At 36.4% G+C, this 18,635-nt stretch overlaps 1 protein-coding gene across 6 annotated transcripts in view; it reads left to right on the top strand.

Annotated features, from left to right (window-relative positions):
- BTG4 (BTG anti-proliferation factor 4) overlaps positions 1-18,635 on the top strand; it is a 130,988-nt gene that overhangs the window by 57,502 nt on the left and 54,851 nt on the right. The window lies entirely within an intron of this gene.

The raw sequence follows: 18,635 nt of genomic DNA on the forward strand, positions 1-18,635 counted from the left end.
GGGGGTTCTTTCCAAGGCCTGGAAAATAGGTCTGTGAGTATGTGAACAGTGCTAACATAAGACCCCAGACCCTGAGTCTGGACTCATTGAGAGATGGAGATTTCCTCTGTAGCCCTAACATTCTTGGGACAGATGCAGGTTCTGGATCCCAGCCCTTTCCTGACCCTGTACCCTCTGGGCATCTCTGCTGGCTGAAATTCTCTCTATTTTTGCAGGATATCTTCTTTCTGCAATCCTGGGGATTCTGGGGAGGCAGATGAAGTTCCTTACTTTGGCAAGCAATGCTAAGAACAGCAAAGAATAGCCAAAGGAGCCATCTCTTCAGGATGCCAAAAAGGGAGAGGGTCCTTCCACCCTGCTTAGTGAGAATAGAGGCAGAGATAATGAAAGACATAGAGGCAGAGATGGACTGAGAAGGAGTAATAAAGAGGGAGGTAATTCCACTGCCTCCCAGATGGAGAAGTTAGTGATGGAGAGGTGCAATGAAATAAAAGATAGAGAGGGATGAAGAAAGATAAAGACAGTTTGTCATGGAGACAGTCAAACAGAGACAGATGCCCCGGATATACCCAGATATGCTTACATAGAAGCTCCGGGAAGCTCTCACTGAATATTTCATGGTATTGAAAGTAGAGACAGATCAGCTGTGCGGCTTTGACTTTGGCATTCCTCCGAGCTTACATCTTTATGTCCTTTCTCCATTCTGTATATCCCTTCCTTCAAAATGTCAGAATAAACTGACAGTGCAAGTGGCTTTTTCTGGGAATGGTGCTAGGGCTCAGTCATTGCACGAAACATGTCAGACAACTGTGTTCTTGTGTGAATTAGACAATATGCAATTTGGACCCTCTGTGAAGTGCCCTGGATGAGGGACATGGGGCCTTTGGTGATCTTGCAAACTAGCTTCCAAGAATCATGTGGAACTCTGGTTCTCTCAAATGGAGACCCAGAAAGCTACACCTAGGTTCAAGGCACACTTTGGGTCAATTTAAAAACCATAGCTTGTAAACTCTCTCCCACTGTTTCCAGTCCAAAGCAAGAGAACACATCAACTCAAAGCAAAGTTATTTAATGAAATAGGATAAGATACAAGAAAAATTATTCTCTCCTCCCACTTCCTCTTCCTTATGTTTAGAAACATAACTCACTCACAGATTTTCCTCACCATGAGTAGAAGAACACATTCTGGAAAACTCACTGTCTAGGCCATGTTCCGGCTGGAATACCTCCCTTGTACCATTTCCTGCTTTTCTTTAGAACTACTGATGTCTTTTTCTAGTCTGCAAATGTCTTCTTTGACACTATCTATTATTTTGTTGCATTGCCCATTGCTACCTGTGTGACTGTGAGCAGCAAGTTTACTAAAACTTTCTGGACCTCTGATGTTGCCTGATGATTTTTCTACTCTCCCTGTTTTGACTCCTTATTTTATTTCTCCCACAGACTGTTCTGAACCTTTTCTTAGCTCTCTGCTTCATTGAGATTGAGGTTAAGAAAGGTGGACTCTATCGACTCTTCTATTTCTTTCTTTAAAACAGCCCATTTTTTTTTCTCCTGATCATGAAGGAATGGATATCCTTGCTACTTATTCAAGCTAATTCTTCTCCCTCTGCATTTGATCCTATTACCTCTAGTCTCCTCTAGTTTAGAATCCCATCCTTGCCCACCTCTCTTTCATATATTTTCCCTTTCTCTCTGCTTTTCTGTTTCTCTCTTTATGTCTGTCTTACACACACACAGACACACATCATTGATTCATATAATAAAGCTCACTATCTTTGATTCTCTTTGTTTCTCTTCTCTGACTCTGTCTCTTCTCTCTGATTTTTTCTCTCCTCTTTTTTCTCTTTGCCTCTCTTTGTTTCTCTTTGTTCTCTCTCTCTCTCTCTTTTCTTCCTCTCCTTCCCCTCTCCCTTTCCCTCTTTCTGTCTCTGTCTCTCTTTCTCTCTCTCTCTCACACACATCATTGATTCCTTCTTATTTACCTATAAACTGCTCAACTTCTTGAAAAAGTTATTATATCCAATCTCTCTACTTTTAGTGGAAAGAATCCTGGATTCAAAATCCATGATTCTTCTTAAAGTTCTCATCCTGGTTTCCTTACTATACTACTACCTATGTCTTGGGCAAATTTGTTTCTCTGTACCCTTAGTGTCTCTTTTGAGGTGGTTGGATTATATGATTCTTAATTTTATATAATAAAGCTTTAGCCCCATTCAAATTAAAATTACCCTTTCAAAGATCATCAGTAGTAGTCTTTGATGTTTTTCCCCCAATTATTTCAATTCTTTCTAGATCTCTATGACCCCTTTTCAGTTTTTCTGGCAAAGATACTGAAATGATTTGTTATGTCCTTCTCTAGCTCATTTTACAGATGAGGAAATGGAGATAATTGACTTGCCCAGGGTCACCTAGCTAGGAAGTGTCTGAGATTAGATTTGAACTCAGGTCTTCCTGCCTCCAGGCCCAACACTCTATCCACTGCACCACTGAGCTGTGCCCACCAGTAACATTCTAATCATCAAATCCAAAGGTCTTGTTCACCTCTATACAACTTTTTATAATGTACTAGGCTTTCTTAATGTTTTTCCTTCCTCTAGAAATGTACTTTCCTAGTGTTTCTTCCTGTTCTCATTCTTTTTCATTGGCTCTTTATCCTTTTCCTGACTCCTTAATATAAAGTTTCCCATGGTTCCGTCCATAATTTTCTTTTGTCTCTATATCCTTTGGCATTTTCATGTTCATGGCTTCAAATACTGTCTTAGTACAAGTGACTCATGAATCTATCCCTCTAGTCTTGACCTTTCTTTTCAGTTTAGATCCCACATCTCTAGTTACCTTTGGGTTTTTTCTTACATTTTATCAGTATCTCAAATGCAGCATGTTGAAGATAGAACATGTTATACTTCCTCCTTCAAATGCTTCTTCTTCTGATTCCACCTGTGGCATCTTCATTCACTTTATCTTTTATATCTTGGGCTTATCTTCCTTTTGTCTTAAAATCAATAGTTAAAATGAACCTCAGTGGTCATACAACCTATACCTAATCATTAATCTTTTCTTCAATATACTGAATAAGGAGTCGTCCATATTTTTCTTGAAGACATTCTTTAAGGAGGAATCTTCTACCTTCTAAGTCAGGTTCTTCTTTTGTGTAATTCTTATTGTTAGGAAGTCTTTTATTATATCAATTCAATAATAACTCAACAAGCATTTATTAAGTACTCACTATGTATGGTGCATTGTATTACATGCTGAAGATATAAAGACAAAAATAAAATAACCCCTGACTTCAAGTAACTTACATTCTACTTAGAAACATCATGTACTTAAATACATACAAAATATCTTCAAAGTAAATAAAAAATAATTTCTGGGAGGGGAGATCACTAATAGTTATGGAGATCAAGAAAAGCCAGAAGTATCAAATATGTAGTGTGAACTAGATTAAAATGTAATTAGGAAATATTTGACAAAATAAATAAGATACAACAAAACATAGAAAATAGTAACATGGTTTTCTAAGTCATTATATAGCCCACAGAATTCTTATACATGGATAGAACAGAAACAAGTGGTCCCTGTTTCTATTTAAGTTTGATATCACTGCTATAAAAGGAGGCACTTGAACTGAACCTTGCATGAAGATAGGAATTCTGAGTGGTAGAAACGAATAGGGAAAGTATTCTAGGAATGGGGCACAGCACAATGGAATGGAGGTAGATGAAGTATTGTGTACAAGAAATAGCAAATAGTCCTATTTGTAGAATGCTAGAGTTGTGGAATACTTGAGTAGATATTATGTGAAATCAGTCTTTATTATTATTATTATAGCTTTATATTGACAAAACATATGCATGGCTAATTTTTCAACGTTGACCCTTGTAAAGAGCTAAAACTCTGAATAGGTGCATTGGAATCAGACAACTGGACACTTAAGGCTAATTACCTATTGGACAATACTCTATTAGCATATGCTTGGAAAATGGTCCTTTCTCACTGTTTTGTACTGGTTTGATCTTTTGGTGTATACAGGTAATTGTAGGAAGGATTAGAGGATGGAGTAAGACAAGCCAGAGTCACTTTGGAGGATGAAGAGGAGAAGGGAGATTGGTAGGGAGTCTGGTGTTTTGTCCATCTCCTTTATTTCTCTCCCTAAAGACCAAGGACTTTTGCTGATCCTGATTCTGGCTGATCCTGAGGTCAATAGGGAGTTAACTTGCTCTTCACAGACCCTTGCAAAAACTTCTATTCCAACTTTTCCCCTCCCTCCCTCCACCCCCTCTCCTAGATGGCAGGTAGTCCCATACATGTTAAATGTTTTAAAGTACATGTTAAATACAATATATGTATATATATTTAAACAGTTGTCTTACTACACAAGAAAAATTGGATTTAGAAAGAAGGTAAAAATAACCTGGGGAGAAAAACAAAAATGTAAGCAAACAATAACAGAAAGAGTATAAATGCTATGTTGTGGTCCATACTCATTTCCCAGAGTTCTTTCGCTGGGTGTAGCTGGTTCTATTCATTACTGATCAATTGGAACTGATTTGGATCCTCTTATTGTTGAAGAGGGCCACGTCCATCAGAATTCATCCTCATATAATATCGTTGTTGAAGTGTATAATGATCTCCTGGTTCTGCTCGTTTCACTCAGCATCAGCTCATGTAAGTCTCTCCAAGCCTCTCTGTGTTCATCCTGCTGGTCATTTCTTACAGAACAGTAATATTCCATAACATTCATATACCATAATTTACCCAGCCATTCTCCAATTAATGGGCATCCATTCAATTTCCAGTTTCTAGCCACTACATAAAGGGCTGCCACAAACATTCTTGCACATACAGGTCTCTTTCCCTTCTTTAAGATCTCTTTGGGATATAAGGCCAGAAGAAACACTGCTGGGTCAAAGGGTATGCCCACTTTGATAACTTTTTGGGCATAATTCCAGATTGCTCTCCAGAATGGCTGGATCCGTTCACAATTCCACCAACAATGCATCAGTGTCCTAGTTTCCCCATATCTCCTCCAACATTTGTCACTATCTTTTCCTGTCATCTTAGCCAATCTGAGAGGTGTGTAGTAGTATCTCAGAGTTGTCTTAATTTGCATTTCTCTGGTCAATAATGGGACACCATTTCATATGGGTAGAAATAGTTTCAATTTCATCATCTGAAAATTGTCTGTTCATATCCTTTGACCATTTATCAATTGGAGAATGGCTTGAGTGAAATCAGTCTTGAAAGAGATTTGGAACTAGATCATAAATATGGGCTTATCTCCTACAGGAAGGTATATATTTTATTATAGAAATAATAGGGAGCCACTAATACTTCCTGACTGGGGCTCAACATAGTTATATTTAAGCTTTAGAAATGTCAGTGTGGCATTGGATTATGCTAGGATGTGTGGAAAATTGGGGAAGGCAGAGAGTACAAGCAGGGGAACCAATTAGTAAACTATTTTAATAGTCCATTTGATATGTGATGGGAGTTTATACTAGGAGAGTGAGTTTGTGAGCAGAAAAAAATAAGGGATGGGAGTGAGAAATGTTGTTGAGTTAGTATTGACAGAAATTGATAATTGATTATATTTGGAGGGAAATAAAGGATATTTCTTGACATTTCATGGACACATTAATTTCCACTTGTCCAATTCTATTTTTTAAGGAATTATTTTCCTCAATTAGCCTTTGTACTTCCTTTTCCATTTGGCCAAGTCTACTTTTTAAGGAGTTATTTTCTTCATTGAATTTGTTCTATTTTTTTGTGCTGCCTTTACCAAGCTCTTGACTCTTTTTTCATGATTCTCTTGCATCATTCTCATTTCATTTCCTAATTTTTCTTCTACCTTTCTTATTTAAAAAAAAAATCTTTTCTAAGCTCTTTCAGGAGTTTTTTTTTGAAGCCTGGGACCAATTCATATTTTTCTTTGCATGTAGCCCTTATGACATTGTTGTCCTCTTGTGAGTTTATATTTTGGTCTTCTCTGTGTAGCAGGGGTCCTCAAACTACGTCCCGCAGGCCAGATGCAGACCGCTTTGAGGACGTTTGTGCGCCAGGCCTGCCTATGGCAAAATCAGACCTGAAGTGACTTTCAACCTAAACTTGGTTAGCAACGCACACTTCCGGCACTGAGCTGAGGTGGCAGAGACAGTGTGTGAGGCGCTCCAACAGTCTGGGGGACAGTGAACTGGCCCCTATTTAAAAAGTTTGAGGACCACTGTAGAGTAACTACAGAGGTGTTTTTGTTTGTTTATGTTCATTTTTTTCCAATCTATTTTGTGATTTTTAAATTTTATGTTAAAGTTGGTTTCTGCTTCTGGGATGGAGAAGGCACTGTTCCAAGCTTCTTGCACCAGAGTTGCAAGGTCTTAAAGATATTTTGCTATGCCAAGGGCCTGCTGTGCCAGGGTACAGGTACTGGGGCCTGTGCTAGAGTTAGGGACCTTGCTGCTGGCTTTCTAGGGCCTGGCCTGCTGCTGGATTGCTTGGATGTTGCTTGCACTGGACAGTGCCTCCCTTTTACCTAAATGATACAGACTTTTCCTGCTAACCTCAGTTGTCTTGGGTTGGGAAATTGTTTCAACATATCATTTTGCTGGTTCTGCTGCTCCACAATTCATTTTGAGGCATTATTTTGTAGTTTTTGGAAATGAATTTAGGAGAGTTTAGGGGAGTTCCTGCTTTACTCCCCCATTTAGTAGCGAAAAGGATGGCAACCAGATCTAGGCATATTTGTAGGCAAAAAAGTAGATAAAGAAAAACTGAAGATTTGAAAGAGAATGGGGATCATTGAAGGAGAAGCCTTGTCACTAAGCCTCTTGTTGATACCTGTTAGTTAAGAGTCACCCTTAACTTCTTCCACTATTTTTAGTTTTACCCTGTGGGCTAAAAGTAGAACAATTCTAATCTTTCTTCCATATGATAATCATTCAACTACTTGAAGACTATACTATCCCCATCAAATTTTCTAATTTTATGCTAAACATTCCTAGTTCAATGGATCAATCAAGGAATATTTATTAAGTACCCACTATATTATAAGTCCTGGAGATACAAAGACAAAAATTAGTTTTCCCTTAGTTTTCCTCTTTTAGGGAAACATATATTTTCTTATATGAGTATATATTGAGAACCTTCTTCATTCTGGTTGCCCCCATTGAGATACTCCTAACATAACTGAATATAATGTTCTAGATATGATCTGACTAGGTCAGTAGTAAAATTATCACCCCTCTGGTCTCTTCATGTAGCCTAAGATTTAATTAGCTTTTTTTGGCTGCCATAACATACCAGTGACTCATATTAAGCTTGCAGTTCCCTTAGAGCCCTGACTTTTTCAGACAAACTATTTTCTATCCTTTTATCCATTTAAAAAAAATGAAGTTGATTTTTTTTGAACTAAAATGTTAAGGCTTTAAAAATATTTATCTTTATTTAATTTTATCCCACCTGGTATCCTACCATGACAAAAATATCATGGGTCTTATCCTCATCTAGTATGTTAGTCATCCATGTCAACTTTGTGCCATTCATATTTAATTAGCATGCCATCTATTCCTTTATTTAAGGCATTGATTTAAAACCTTAAATATAATATAGATCCCTAGAACACTTCCTCTCAAATTAATACAATGGCTACTTATTTTGTTTTGAAGATTCAAAACACAGTTGCACCCAATTGTATATCATCTAACTTATATGTCTCCATATTTTACATAGAAACTGTATGAAGGTTTTTTCTAAAATCTAAATAAGCTGTATCTCTTATCTTTTCTGTTCATTTTCATATCTAATCAGCTACCTATTACTTTTCTTTATCAAGAATTTTCAAATCTATTCCATCTCTTCTTTTCTTCCTGCTGCTACCTTATTAAGAGCCTTATTGCTACCCCCTGAAAAATTCTAGAAGCTCCCTTGGTAAGTCTTGCCTTCATTCTTTCCTCTTTCAAATCCAGCCCTACATCATTGCAAGATAATTTTCTTTATGCATAGATTTGGTTCTAATAATAACATATTTTTATAGCACTTTAAGTTTTGAAAACTTTTTTTTTTTTTTTACATAGCGATTCACTAAGAAAGACAATGCAAGTGTTACCACCCCTATTTTACAATGGAGGTGATAACACCTCCATTTTACAAAAAATAACCCTACTAGTGTCCCTAACATCAACTGATATCAATTTTACTTGGTTACTCTGTGACCATAGAAAGGTGAACTGCCAGAATGGAATGTGAGGATTTTTTGAAAGTAAAGAGAGGGAGAAAGGAAAATTGGAATTAGAATAGTAGCAGCTTGGCTGGTCTGTCCAGTCATTTACATTTGCTAAGATTTTAATAGCTAGGTTTAGCATTCTTTTGAGCATGAATCAGATTCAGGTATTTATAATGAACAGGCAGTGATCTAGAAGTGGGGATCAGGGACTAAGAAAAGAGGAAGACTACAGTAGAGGATTGTTATAGAGTACACATAGCAATGACTTAGTTTCTTGTGATAAGGTGAAGTGACTCTTATACTTTTGTAGTATAGATGCTCTGTTTTCTTTGTTGAGAATCATTTGGGCTCTTAGACTCTTTACTGTTTTCCTCCCAGTTTTGTCCATTCTTGAAGCAATGGACTTGAATGAAGTGTCCTGGTTTGGGAAAATAAAGTGCTTGGTTTGTGAACAGACAGTTAAGAGCTGAGAATGACTATCCTTGATCCTTCAGTTTTTATTATATATTATTTCAATTAAGTGCTTATTCTAACAATTCATGAAAACTTGAGTAATTAGGAAAAAGCAAAGATAAGTATGAAGAGGAGAGGTTTTACTAGAGCATTTTTAGTGTTTATTGTGTACCTGGCAAGTACTTTCTCATTTGACCCTCAGGGCAATTCTACTCCATTTTATACAAGAGGAAATTTGAGGAAGACTAGCCCAGGATTACATAGTTAGAAAGTGTAACTCAGATCTTCTTGACTACAGGTCAAACATGCCATCCACTGCATTACTTAGTTGTCTCAAGAAGGTTAGGAGAAAATTGTCTAATTGTTACTTTACCAGCTGATCCATACAAAAACAGAGACAAATGAAAGAAACATGTTAATACCTGTAAAGGTCAACACTGAGGGGAAAAATTAACCAACTCTTTGAGAGCCAGAGATTGATTAGTGATTATTTCAGAGAATACCTCTGTTGTTGAGTAATTTGTGATATAGGTAGAGATTGTGTGATAGGTGTGGAAAGGAGAAGCTGGATTGATGGTATGTTAAATTGGTCTTTGATACTGAATACAGTTAGATGTATTACAACATCCCCTACATATAACATGCAGATGAAAAAAATTGAATCTCCAAGAGATTGTGACCGATCTGTAGTTACATAATCAGGTATCCAAGGCAAGCCCATGCCCCAGATCTTTTTAATTAGTTGATCAATTCATCAGTTTTAACAAACATCCATTAAGTATCAGGCATTCTGTTAGGCATTTCCATTTAGGATATAAATAAAGTTCTGGGCATTGTGCCAGGCATTTTCATTTAGGATACAAAGAAAAAAAAGTGAAAACAGTTTCCACCCTTGTGGAGATTATAGTTCAGTTAAGGGACATAACAGATATATAAGTATATATAAATATATGCAAAGCAGATAGAAAGTAAATTTGAGAAAACACTAGCAGCTGAAAAGATTAGGGAACGCCTCATTTAGAAGGTAATTTTAAACTGAGTCTTAAAATAAATTATAATTTCTAAGAAATGAAAATTAAGAGGGTATATATTCCAGTGAAAGAAGTAGACATATAAGGTGTGGAGGTGGGAAATGGCATGCTATTTATGTATGAGCAACAACAAAAAGGTCAGATTGGCTGAATCACAGTGTGTGTATAGAGAAAGGGATGTGCAGTGCAGGTGAAAAGACAAGTTTCTGGCATCACATTGTGAAGGGCTTTGAGTACCAAATAGAGGATATTTGATTTTATCTTAGAGGTAGTAGGGAGCCACTGGAGTTTTGAGTAAGGGGGTGATGTGGCTTTGTGCATTAAGTAAATCACCCTGGCAATTATGTGAAGCATGACTTGGAGATGGATGACGCTTAAAGTAAGGAGACATATTAGGAGGATACCATAATAGTACAGCTGAGGGGGATAGAAGTTTGAACTAAGGTAGTAGCTGTATACATGGAGACAAGGTAATGAATACAAGAGTTGTGGAAAAGAAATTTGTCTACTGAATACTAAGAATAAAAAGTTGAAGAAGACACTGAATTTTCAAACCTGCATGACTGGATATTTTTTCTTTCTTTTTTTTCCTATTTTAAATAGCAGTATATTTCTTTTTTTAAATTTTATAATTATAACATTTTTTTGGACAGACCATATGCATAGGTATTTTTTTTTTTACAACATTATCCCTTGTACTCCCTTCTGTTCCGAATTTTTCCCCTCTTACCCTCCACCCCCTCCCCTAGATGGCAGGCATTCCCATACCTATTAAATATCTTATAGTGTATCCTAGGTACAATATAAATATGTGCAGAACCGAATTTTGTTGTTGTTGTTGCAAAAGAAGAATTGTATTCGGAAGGTAAAAATAATCTGGGAAGAAAAACAAACAAACAAAAATGCTCACAGTTTACACTCATTTCCCAGTGTTCCTTTTCTGGGTGTAGCTGATTCTGTCCATCATTGATCAATTGGAATTGGATTAGCTCTTCTGTATGTTGAAGATTTCCACTTCCATCAGAATACGTCCTCATACAGTATTGTTGTTGAAGTGTATAGTGATCTTCTGGTTCTGCTCATTTCACTCAGCATCAGTTGATGTAAGTCTCTCCAGGCCTCTCTGTATTCCTCCTGTTGGTCATTTCTTACAGAGCAATAATATTCCATAACCTTCATATACCATAATTTACCCAACCATTCTCCAATTGATGGACATCCATTCATTTTCCAGTTTCTAGCCACTACAAAAAGGGCTGCCACAAACATTTTGGCACATACAGGTCCTTTTTCCTTCTTTAGTATTTCCTTGGGATATAAACCCAATAGTAGCAGTGTTGAGTCAAAAGGTATTCACAGTTGGATAACTTTTGGGGCATAATTCCAGATTGCTCTCCAGAATGGTTGGATTCTTTCACAACTCCACCAACAATGCATCAGTGTCCCAGTTTTCCCACAGCCCCTCCAACATTCATCGTTATTTGTTCCTGTCATCTTAGCCAATCTGACAGGTGTGTAATGATATCGCACAGTTGTCTTAATTTGCATTTCTCTGATCAATAGTGATTTGGAACACACTTTCATATGACTGGAAATAGTTTTAATTTCATCATCTGAAAATTGTCTGTTCATATCCTTTGACCATTTATCAATTGGAGAATGGCTTGATTTCTTATAAATTAAAGTCAATTCTCTGTATATTTTGGAGATGAGGCCTTTATCAGAACCTTTAACTGTAAAAATGTTTTCCCAATTTGTTACTTCCCTTCTAATCTTGTTTGCATTAGTTTTGTTTGTGTAGAAATTTTTTAATTTGGTGTAATCAAAGTGTTCTATTTTGTGATCAATAATGGTCTCTAGTTCTCCCTTGGACACAAACTCCTTCCTCCTCCACAAGTCTGAGAGATAAACCATCCCCTGTTCCTCCAATTTATTTATGATTTCGTTCTTTATGCCTAAATCTTGGACCCATTTTGATCTAATCTTAGTATGTGGTGTTAAATGTGGGTCCATGCCTGGTTTCTGCCATACTAATTTCCAGTTTTCCCAGCAGTTTTTGTCAAATAATGAATTCTTATCCCAAGATTTGGGATCTTTGGGTTTATCAAACACTAGATTGCTATTTTTATTCACTATCTTGCCCTGTGAACCTAACCTATGCCACTAATCAACTAGTCTATTTCTTAGCCAATACCAAATGGTTTTGGTGACTGTTGCTTTATAATATAGTTCTAGATCAGGTACAGCTAGACCACCTTCACTTAATTTTTTTTCATCACTTCCCTTGAAATTCTTGACCTTTTGTTGTTCCATATGAATTCTGTTGTTATTTTTTCTAGGTTATTAAAATAGTTTCTTGGAAGTCTGATTGGTATAGCACTAAATAAATAGATTAGCTTAGGGAGTATTGTCATCTTAATTATATTCGCTCGGCCTATCCAAGAGCACTGAATGTCTTTTCAATTATTTAAATCTGACTTTATTTTTGTGGCAAGTGTTTTGTAATTTTTCTCATATAATTCCTGACTCTCCTTTGGTAGATATATTCCCAAATATTTTATACTATCGACCGTTATTTTGATGGAATTTCTCTTTGTATCTCTTGCTGTTGAATTGTGTTGGTAATGTATAAAAATGCTGAGGATTTATGTGGATTTATTTTGTATCCTGCAACTTTGCTAAAGTTTTGAATTATTTCTAATAGCTTTTTAGCAGAGTCTTTGGGGTTCTCTAAGTATACCATCATGTCATCTGCAAAGAGTGATAGTTTGATTTTCTCATTACCTACTCTAATTCCTTGAATCTCTTTCTCGGCTCTTATTGCCGAGGCTAGCGTTTCTAGTACAATATTGAATAGTAATGTTGATAGTGGGAAACCTTGTTTCACTCCTGATCTTATAGGGAAAGGTTCCAGTTTATTGCCATTACATATGATGTTTACTGATGGTTTTAAATATATGCTCCTTATTATTTTAAGGAATAGTCCATTTATTCCTATACGCTCAAGTGTTTTTAGTAGGAATGGATATTGGATTTTATCAAATGCTTTTTCTGCATCTATAAAGATGATCATATGGTTTTTGTTAATTTAGTTATTGATATAGTTGATTATGCTAATAGTTTTTCTAATATTGAACCAGCCCTGCATTCCTGGTATAAATCCCACTTGGTCATAGTGTATTATCCTGGGGATGATTTTCTGAAGTCTTTTTGCTAATATTTTATTTAAGATTATAGCATTGATGTTCATTAAGGAGATTGGTCTATAATTTTCTTTCTCTGTTTTTGGTTTAGGTATCAGTACCATGTCTGTGTCATAAAAAGAATTTGGTAGGACTACTTCAATCCCTATTTTTTCAAATAGTTTATATAGCATTGGAGGTAGTTGTTCTTTAAATGTTTGGTAGAATTCACATGTAAATCCATCTGTTCCTGGGGATTTTTTCTTAGGGAGTTGGTTAATAGCTTGTTCTATTTCTTTTTCTGAAATGGGTCTATTTTGACTATTTACTTCTTCCTCTGTTAATCTGGGCAAGCTATATTTTTGAAGGTATTCTTCCATTTCATTTAGTTATCAAATTTATCTGCATAAAGTTGAGCAAAGTAACTCCTAACTATTGTTCTAATTTCCTCTTCATTAGTGGTGAGTTCTCCCTTTTCATTTTCAAGACTAATAATTTGCTTTTCCTCTTTCCTTTTTTTAATCAGATTTACTAAGGGTTCATCTATTTTGTTGGTTTTTTCATAGAACCAACAAGAGTTTTATTAATTAATTCAATAGTTTTTTTTTACTTTCAATTTTATTAATCTCACCTTTTATTTTCAGAATTTCAAATTTCGTGTTTGTCTGGGGGTTTTTAATTTGTTCCTTTTCTAGCATTTTTAGTTGTAAGCCCAATTCATTGACCTTCTCTTTCTCTATTTTATGCAAGTGGACCTCTAGAGATATAAAATTTCCCCTTATTACTGCTTTGGCTGTATCACACACATTTTGGGATGATGCCTCCTTATTGTCATTTTCTTGGGGGAAGTTATTAATTATGTTTGATTTGCTGTTTTACCCAATCATTCTTTAGTATAAGATTATTTAGTTTCCAATTATTTTTTGGTCTATTTTCCCCTGGCTTTTTATTAAAAGTAATTTTAATTGCATTGTGGTCTTAAAAGGATATATTTACTATTTCTGCCTTACTGCATTTGATTTTGAGGCTTTTATGTCCTATGATCAATTTTTGTATAGGTTCCATGAACTGATGAGAAGAAAGTGTACTCCTTTCTGTCTCCATTTAGTTTTTGTCAAAGATCTACCTTATCAAACTTTTCTAGTATTCTATTTACCTCTTTAACTTCTTTCTTATTTATTTTGTGGTTTGATTTATCTAATTCTGAGAGTGCAAGGTTAAGATCTCCCACTATTATAGTTTTGCTGTCTATTTCTTTTTGCAGCTCTTTTAATTTCTCTTTTAAGAATTTAGATGCTGCACCACTTGGTGGGTATATGTTTAATATTGATACTGCTTTGTTATCTATGCTACCCTTTAGCAGGATATAATGCCGTTCCTTATCTCTTTTAATTAGATCAATTTTTGTTTTTGCTTGATTTGAGATGAGGATGGCTACCCCTGCTTTTTTGGCTTCATCTGAAGCATAGTAGATTGTGCTCCACCCTTTTACTTTTATTTTGAATGTATCACCCTGTTTCAGGTGTGTTTCCTGTAAACAAAATATAGTAGGATTCTGGCTTTTAATCCAGTCTGCTAATTGCTTCCTCTTTATGAGGGAGTTTACCCCATTCACATTTATGGTTAGAATGACTAATTCTATATTTCTTGCCATCTTGTTAACCCCTGCTTATGCTTTTCTCCTTTCCTTTCCTCTTACCCCCCTACCCAGTATTAAACTTGTGAACACCATTTGCTTTTCACAGCCCTCCCTTTTTAGTATCCCTCCCCCACCTTAAAGTTCCTCTTCCTATTTTACCCCTTTTTCTCACAATTTCTGTATTCCCTTCCCCTTAGCTTACTCCTTGCCTCTCACTTTTCAATGAAGTGGAGGAAGTTTCACCATAAATCGAATATGTCTATTGATACACACTATGTTCATCTCCCTCCTTTCTTTCTCTCAGATGTAATAGGTTACCTTTGCCTCTTTATGAGATGTAGTACCACCACTTTACACTTTTTTATGATATAATTTCCTTTCCACCTCTAGTTTCTAGGACAAATTATACATGTGTTCTTTACATATCTTTATGGCAGAAATATAGTTCTCAATATTTCTTTTTACCTTTTTAGAAATCTCTTGAGTTCTGTATTTGAAGATTAAATATTTTGTGTAGGTCTGTTTTTTTCATCAAGAATAAATGGAATTCATTTATTTTGTTAAATGTCCATCTTCTTCCCTGGAAAACGATGCTCATTTTTGCTGGGTAAGTTATTCTTGGCTACATACCAAGTGCTTTAGCCTTTCAGCATATCATGTTCCAGGCCCTTCGTTCTTTTAATGTGGACACTGCTAGATCCTGGGTTATTCTTATTGTGGCTCCTCCATATCTGAATTGTTTTTTTCTAGCAGCTTCCAATATTTTTTCCTTTGTCTGATGGTTCTTGAACTTGGCCAGTATATTTCTTGGCGTTTTGATTTTAGGGTCCCGTTCAGTAGGTGATCGATGAATTTTTTCAATGTCTATTTTACCCTCTATTTCCAAAACGTCTGGGCAGTTCTCTTTGATAATTTCCTGGAAAATAGTGTCCAAGCTCTTTTTTTCTTCACATTTTTCAGGGAGTCCGATTATTCTCAAATTGTCTCTCCTAGATCTGTTTTCCAGGTCTGTTGTCTTTCCAATAAGGGACTTGACATTCTTTTCAATTGTTTCATTTTTCTGGTTTTGCTTGACTACTTCTTGGTTTCTCCTTGAGTCATTCATTTCTACTTGTTTGAGTCTAATTTTCAATGATGTATTTTCTTTACTCACTTTTTTTATATCTTTTTGTAATTGTCCAATTGAGTTTTTAAGTGAGTTTTTTTTTCTTCTATTGAATTTTTTTTTCCATTTCATCCATTTTATTTTTTAGAGAGCTGTTTTCTTTTTCCAGCTCACTAATCCTGTTTTCCTTGGAGTTGTTTACCTTTTCTAATTCACTAATTTTATCTTTATCCACTCTGTCTTTAAATGCATGGAATGACTTCTCCAGGCTCTCTTGCCAAGCTTCCCTTTCCTTTTCCCATTTCTCTCCTAGCTCTCTTGTGAGAGCCTTTTTGATTTCCTCTATGAGATTCTTTTGTATTGAGGAGCAGCTCATATCCCCCTTAGGGGATTCCTCTGGAGACAATCTGCTTTTAGTCTCCTCAGTATTTGAAGTCTGCTCTCTCTCCATACAGAAGCTGTCAATGGTTAGAGCCCTTTTGAATTTTTTGTTCATTTTTTCAGAGCAGGAATCAAAGAAAACAAATTGACAAGAGAAACAATTTGTCTGTTTCTGGGGGGGATGGGGCTGGACAGTGTTACTGGGCTTCCTCTACAGACTGAGGGAGACAGCAGTGAGGCACTAGCAGGACAGCAATGGTGCCTTCGCTGTGAGGCTCTAAGAATGTGCTGAGTCACTCCAGGTGGGGAGGGGTGTGTGTGGCCAGATCCTGAAAGACGCTAGCTTTCCAGAGTTTTATTCTTCACCTCCCGTGTTTACACCCTCTCCACTGCTCCTGGCTTGTTGCCAAGATGAAACATCCACACTTGGGTAAAAGTCTTTTTGCACAAATGGAAGAGATTGCACCCCTCCATGCTCTGGTCCAAGCTGTGTGAGCTGACTGTCTCATTCTTGCTCCTGTCCTCAGTCTGTGCCCAGTCTGTTTGTCCCCTCCCTTGAGCAAAACCAGACCTTTTCTGGTGAATTTTAAGGATGTTTTCTGTTGGTGATTATTTGTGGGTTTCTTTTCCAATCAAGCATTAATTTCGAGGCTTGTCATGAAGTAAGTCCCGAGAGAAAACACGGTGCTCAAGCAGCTGTCTGCCTCCATGCCGCCATCTTGGCCAGAAGTCCATGGTGATATTTTTTCAACAAAAAAGGAAATTCAGAAATGGTGTGGGTTTGGAATTCAGTTTTGGTTATAGTTGAGTTTGAAATGTCTATGAGACATTCAGTTTGAAATTTGTACTAGAAAGTTGGTGATTCCAGACTAGAGTTCAGGAAAAAGATAAAGATTATAAATACAGATGTAAAAATCATCAGCATAGAAATAATAATTGAATCCATGTGAACTGACAAGGTAACCAACAAAGAATATTTGTAGAGAAGAGGTCCTAGGTGGGAAACTTGGAGGTTCACTCACAAATTGGGTGTATTTTAGAAGATAATCTAACAAGGGAGAATTATAGGAAGTGATTGGACAAACAGGAGAAGAATCAAGAGATGTCTTTATTGTATGTTAATGCAATTACTATGATTTCTCTGCCTAAAAATTCCATTGAATAAAGTTTAAACTCCTCTGCTAGTATTCAGAATTCCTCCAGGATGGTAGTTCCATCCTTCCTCTCCCATCCTTTCAACTTTTTCTGAAACTGTTCTTCCCCATGAACTCTGTGCTCTAGACTAATTTAAAAGCTTTCTCCTTAGACCTGTAGCTTAGGTTATTCTCTTTGCCTATCATATCTGCCTTTGCCTTTTTCATCTGTTGAATTCTTGTCATTTAAGGCCCAACCACATTCAAGAAGTTTTACCTGACTTCCTATTCAAGCCATATTGTGTTTTATAATATTCTAATGCATTTAGGAGCAACATATATATATATATATATATATATATATATATATATATATATATATATATATATATATATATATACACACACACACACACACACATATATGATATGTATATATAACACAAAGGTACTACTTAAAACAATACAATGCCTATTTTGTTGGTTCTGATACTATGAAAGTTATTCTTTCCTAATTCAAAACAAATATTTTGAAAATAATACTATGTGTTTTAGTTTTCTGACTTTTTTTCTTCATTTCTTTCCTAGAGTGAAGGTCCTTAAAAGAACCTTGTCTAAACTTTGTGTTTCACTTAGTTCTCTACATGAAGGAGCCACTTAATAAATACATTTTATTATTTAATGGGTGTGTGATTATAACTGAGTATCTGGGAAGATGGGAGTGTCATGAAGAGAAATAGAGAAACTAGGGGAGGGAAAGGATTGTCGTTGTTGTTAGCATTTATGTTTTGGGGGAGGTGATTTCAATTTTGGGTATTTGAGGGGCTGGCGGAAAAATGTCTAGTTGGAGAAATCAGCATGGAAAAAAAACTGCTGATGGGAAATTGTGTTTCAGGAAGGTTGTTTGACATTTACGATTGCCGGGGAGTGGGATGGGGGTGGGAATCAGTGCCCTATGGAATCAAAATGAAGTAGAGTTCACTGAGGAGAAGTTCAGGAAGGGGAATAAATGACAATATCAGGAAACAGAACTACAGGAATAGCTGAGTTTGCATCCTCCTGTAGAGACATGTGCCTATTCATTCCCTCCACTGAGAGTGCTTCTCTGAGAGTCTCTATCTCCATGCACTTATGTCCCTCTAAAGATATCCACCTCCTTTCGCTCTTCCTCTCCCCACATGCTAGGTATGATGAGGGTGAGTTCAGTATGGGCCAACTCTTTAGTAAATCTCCTAGGTCCTCCTTTGCTCAGGTTCTCATATGAACAGGCCTTCCATAAGATGACCACTGGATGGCATTGTAAGCTCACAAAGAAGGTGAGGGAGCCAGGCAGCTGATTGCAGACCTTAACAGTGAGGTTCTAGAAAAAAAAGGCATGAGGTACTAGTCTCTCTCTCTCTCTCTCTCTCTCTCTCTCTCTCTCTCTCTCTCTCTCTCTCTCTCTCTCTCTCTCTCTCTCTTTCTCTCTCATGCACTTTCACATATGGGGG

This window comes from Sminthopsis crassicaudata, chromosome 3 (assembly GCF_048593235.1).
Source record: "Sminthopsis crassicaudata isolate SCR6 chromosome 3, ASM4859323v1, whole genome shotgun sequence".
Taxonomy (NCBI): Eukaryota; Metazoa; Chordata; class Mammalia; order Dasyuromorphia; family Dasyuridae; genus Sminthopsis; species Sminthopsis crassicaudata.